This window comes from Macrobrachium rosenbergii, chromosome 10 (assembly GCF_040412425.1).
Source record: "Macrobrachium rosenbergii isolate ZJJX-2024 chromosome 10, ASM4041242v1, whole genome shotgun sequence".
Taxonomy (NCBI): Eukaryota; Metazoa; Arthropoda; class Malacostraca; order Decapoda; family Palaemonidae; genus Macrobrachium; species Macrobrachium rosenbergii.
Window position 1 is genome coordinate 44,381,626 of NC_089750.1, and position 5,909 is coordinate 44,387,534.

A 5,909-nucleotide genomic window follows, 5' to 3' on the forward strand; every position below is an offset into this window, starting at 1 on the left:
TGATTGGGGACGAGGATTGGCAAATGATTGGTCTCCCAAAGTACCGACAAAGCTAGTTGATTGGGGACGAGGTTTGGCAAATGATTGGTCTCCCAAGGTACCGACAAAATGGGTTGATTGGGAACAAGGATTGGCAAATGACTGGTCTCCCAAGGTACCGACAAAGCGGGTTGATTGGGGACGAAGTTTGGCAAATGATTGGTCTCCAAAGGTACCGACAAAGTAGTTGATTGGGGACGAGGTTTGGTAAATGACTGGGTCTCCCTAAAATAGTTCCTGAACAGACAATGTCTGATTCGCGAGAGCGCAAGTTTTCACGTTTATGGACTTACAGGAGAAGTTTATTTCTCAGAGCAATTAAGGGGGGGCGTGTAAGTCCAAAGTTATAATGAATAGGCAACACACACAGCAGTAGTAAAAGCACAAGAACAACAAAAAAAATATATATATAATGTCAGACCCCCCAGTAATACAAGAATGGAACAATTTTGTGGAACGAGCCAAGGGAAAACAGAGTGAAATTAAACAAACAAATTCTCACACCTCACTATCTGTTATTTATAGGCCTCTGGGCTGGCCTTCAGCGACAGAATGAATGAATGAAGGTAATGTTGGTAAACAGATGTGGTACTTCCCCGAACGCGAGGGAAAGAAATGACTTTTAGTGAACTCTATGAATTCTATGCTGTGCCTAGCATGAAATATGATTTCGCTCTATTGCTAGATGAGAGACAGGGTGAGGGGTCAGTGATGCTAGTCTGACTGTTCGAACACGTGATTGCAGTCTATTTTTGCGCCTACTTAAATATTCGTTTTTGAAATGGCTTATGTTTTCACAGGAGGAATACATGCACTATTCCTTGAATGGGTTAGAGCCTAAATAACCTATTTGAATGGCATGCAAGCCATGTGCAAAGGTTCTCAAAAGCTAAATTTCGACTATCCGCTCTCTCTCTCGTTTCCTTTTGGCGTGCGCCCTAATATACTAAAAATAAAAAAACTCCTAGGTTTAGCCATGTTTGCTAAAATTTTCCTATGCTAGATAAACACAGTTTACTTATGCAGAATTTCCTTGGCCTGTTGCGCTGGCTTTTCAAAGGTTCGTAATCTGTCTCGTATCCAGCTTAGCTGAGCTAATTGCTGATTTTACAGATTGCAACCCAAACAAAGCAACAAAAGGAAGGGGGGGGGGGAAATGCAATCGTTACGAGAATCACTGGTCAGGTCGCCATTTTTATATGTTTCCTGGTGCAGGTAGATTTTAAGTCTCAAAATGTATTACTTTACTCTACAGTGACCTTGTAAGATAACCAGGAGCATATAAAACAGTAAACAAAAGGAGTTATACAGGAGCTTAGGGCTCTTACTAAAAGGGAAAATGCGTGAAACACGTGGGCACAAAAGTAGGTATATTCACAGTACATAACAGACAAGTTCAAAGGAAAATGAATTAAATAAATGTTAAATTGCTGCTGCAGTTGAAAATCCTCCAAGGGTGGGGGAGGGAAAGCTTGGGGGTGCCAGGAACATGAGCCAAGGAGAATTATGCTACTATCGTCCTTCTGAAACGATATGGAACACAGGTTACGGTCTAATGCAGGAATTGGAAAATGCTTTCTACTGAAGGGTGCTCCGAAAGAGTGAAGAACAACCTCGAGGCTTGATTAGTGACTTGAGTAAGGGGGCAGTGAACACATGGGCTGGGATGGAACCAAGAAATTCAACGGAAAGCAAAGACACTGGCCCAAAAGTCTCATGAACGCACAAGGGCAAAAATAACGTGACTAAGCAATCTTTCAGGGCACTTTACCGTTCTACAGGAGTGTCCAGCACTGATGTTGAGGCAAGGCTTCGTTCTAGTTCTTCCCAAGGGGCATCAGCTATGGTCCATGTGGTTTGGAGACAAAAGCCGCCCACCAAAAGGTGCGCTCGTTGCACGTAGATTGGTGGAGTGGCGCCCTGAGATGATATAGGGCTGCAGTAGTGGAGTTCCGCTCGCAATATGGTTGCGCTTCACCGTTTAGCAATGATACTGGCCACATGGTGGGGAGACAAGGCAAGGGGCGGCAGCAAGGGCGGTGGGGGAGGAGACGTCTTAACATGTGTGAGACCTGACCTGAGCGTGTTGGGGCCTTTTAGGGCTCCTGCCTGGGCATAGGGGGCTGGGTGGCCTGACCGAGGTCGCTGGTCCTGTATCAAGAAAGAGCGCCAAGCAAGTTACTGCCCTAGGCGAAGATTATCTTCTGAGTGTGCCTTAATACCCTCTGGAATGTCCGGTTCTCAGCCCTTCACAGTCTCACTAGCCCATAACTACTCTGAGACAGGTCAAAATAGACAGGAGGCTGTCTATCGCTTCGATTGATTTTACAAAGGCAAAACGGGGGAGACTGTTTTATTAGCTTATTTTGGCCATTCCTTTACAATATATATATATATATATATATATATATATATATATATATATATATATATATATATATATATATATATATATACTATATATATATATATATATATATATATATATATATATATATATATATATATATATATATATATATATATATATATATATATATATATATATATATACATACATACATATATACACACACATATATATATATATATATATATATATATATATATATATATATATATATATATATATATATATGTCATATATATTCGTGATGCATACCAAGTGCCTGGTTATTACAACTAATCTCAGATTTCAAAAATATACCTCACTTCTGCAGATACCTGAACTCTCATAACAATAAGAATTACAACTGAGTACTCTAAAGGTAACAGTGATCCTTGAAAAAGCTCAATAATCACATGAAAAATCAAAGTAAGTTTGTCAAAGGAACTGTGAGGTATCAACAATTAAACAAGAAATATAATAAAGTAGAAGGGCATCACTCCTTCAAACGACTTTAACTGTTTCCCTGGTCTTGATTCACTTCAGCAAAACTAAAGTAACAAAACATGTTCATCACTTTTCCTTATGCACACAATTAATCATATTCACTGGTGTACAGTAAATGAAACACTGTTTTTAAAAATTTTAAATACAAAAACTTATTTTTAAATTCAAAATTTGTAATTAGAATTCACAATTTGAAAAATTTTCCATTACTTGAAAACAACACAAAATTTAATTAATTCTTGAGTTAAATTATTAAACAAAACTAACTCACAAAAACTTTAATTTATCAAGAAATTAAATTAATCAAGCAAAATTTAAACCATCAAGAATTACTCAAGATTTGAAAAGAAAATTGCAATAAATGAGAAGTAAATCAAGTATGGAATGTTAAATTATTAAGAAATATTTAAAATGCTAAGTAAATAAATGTTAAATTACCAAAATATGAAACTTGAAAAAAAATTAAGATATTGCAAACACAAGAACACACAAAAATACACAAAAGATTTATCAATAATAATTTCACTAAGGCAAAATTTCCCTAATATACCTTATTATACCATGGTAATAACAAGTAAAATTCACTCTACCTTACACAAGCTTGTGAAAACCTTTGTATAACTTGAAGCTACTTTGATTCACAACACACTTTTTTGTCTGGCGCCGTTACAAATTTTTACACTTTTCCTACACTCAGATCTCAAATGCTATATTTAGTACCAGTGACCACAAATATATTACGTTAAAATTACTCTCTTTTGAAGAGAGAGAGAGAGAGAGAGAGAGAGAGAGAGAGAGAGAGCCACAGCTAACGTGGTTCCCCCCCCCTCTCTCTCTATCTGGTCTCTCAAATAAGAATGAATAGATCTGAGGATTCCAGTAGAAAATGAAACAGATGATGTCATTGAGCATTTTGGGAATGATATACGAAAGCAAAAATGTTTTGAATGCAATTGGGACAATACATGATCAGAGCAATGCAATCTTAAACATGATGCAACTGTCATGAGGTTTTTTCTCTCAAAAGGGCATACAGTATGTGGTCAGAGCCATGTACGAAATCACTTGTCTTCTTCTCGTATGAGACAAAGCTATTACAGAAATCTCAACACAACTCGATTGTTATTCCAACCTGTCAGTGCTTTATCTTTTGCGATGACAGCTGAAGTGAAACAAACCCTTCGCTAGGACACACATGTTCCTCATTTACTAAGTTACTATTAAAAATGTATTATTAATTCTAAATTACACTTTTAAGTTATCTAAATTACTAACTCTTTTCAGATCTGATACTACACTACATAATTATTATCATTACACATAATACATGACAGATAATAGAGTAAATATATCAAAACTATGGGAGGATATACATATTACAAGGCAACATCATGAAATTCTTCCCCCCAGAAGACTTTTTATCCCTGGTATGAATCCAACGATTTACAATGGGATAAATATCCTGCTATGACATTATCTTTTCCTGAAACGTATTCCACTTTTACATTATATAGTTGCAGGCATAAAGACCACCTGGTCAATCTCTGATTGTTATTTTTCATCTTATTGATGAATGAAATAGGGTTGTGGTCAGACAACTCTAAAATTTCTTCATTCCTATGTCAGTTCACATACACTTCAAACTTTTTCAATACTGTGATTAATGCTAATGTTTCTTTTTTGATTGTTGAGTAAGTTTTCTGATGTTTTTTCAACTTTAAAGACATGAAACTCACTGGATGCAGTATTCTGCTGTCGTCTTCTTGAAGCAGAACAGCTCCAATTCCACAGTTGGATGCATCAACTTGTATTACAAATTTCTTATTGAAGTCTGGAACTTGAAGCACTGGTCTTGAAGTTAATATGGCTTTAATCTTCTCAAATGATTCTTGACATTCTGGAGTCCAAACAAACTTTGTCTTCGGACTGGTTAAGTCAGTTAAGGGAGCCACTACGGCTGAGAAATTTGGACAGAATCAGCGATAAAATCCAGCCATGCCCAAAAATCTTTGCAGCTGTTTCCTCGTAGTAGGGGGGTTAGCCTTGCGGATACCTTCTAAATTAGAGTCAACAGGAACGAGAAGGCCTTTTCCAACTTCAAATCCCAAATACTGAACAGTTGCCTTTCCAAATTCACTTTTTTGTAAATTGATTGTTAGTCCTGCTTCCTGTAGTCTCTTGAACACTTTCCTTAAAATCTTCAGATGTTCTTCCCATGTATTAGAATAAATCACAATGTCATCAAGGTATGCACCCACTCATTCTATGGATCCTAATAGTTGATCCATCATGCTTTGGAGTGTTGCAGGTGCATTCATCAGACCAAATGGCAAAACAGTGTATTGATACAGTCCAAAAGGAGTAATGAAAGCTGACAGCAACTTAGCATCCTCATCTAAGGGAATTTGATAATGTCCTTTCAGCAAGTCTATCATGGAAAAAAATTTGGCTTGCCCAATATTATCAAGTAATTGATCAATAAGAGGCAAGGGATAATTGTCAGCCACACTGATGGAATTCAGTTTCCTATAATCAGCACACATCCTAAATGAGCCGTCTGGTTTCTTTACTGACACATATGGCGAACTATGATGACTTGAACTGGGTACTGCTAATCCATGCTGCAACAAATATTCAACTTCTTTCTTCAAAACATCTCGATGAAAAGATGATAAGCGATATGCTCTCTGTTTAAAAGGTTTTCCATCTTCCTTGATCTTTATCTCATGCTTTGTGAGATCGGTAGCCTACTCCTAGGCACAGTTGGACACAGGTTTGGCTGGTACACCTCAGTCTGAGCTAAGTGCAGCCTTTTACCCCTTTCTGCACTGGGAGTTGTTCTTGTTTGTAGCCCCGCCCACCACCTCAGCCATCTACTATCTGTTTTTGGTTGGGCTTTGTATGATTATCGTGAAAATCGATGTTCGGAGTTTGAGTGTTACACCTACGAATATGAAGTAGCTACGGTCACATTTTT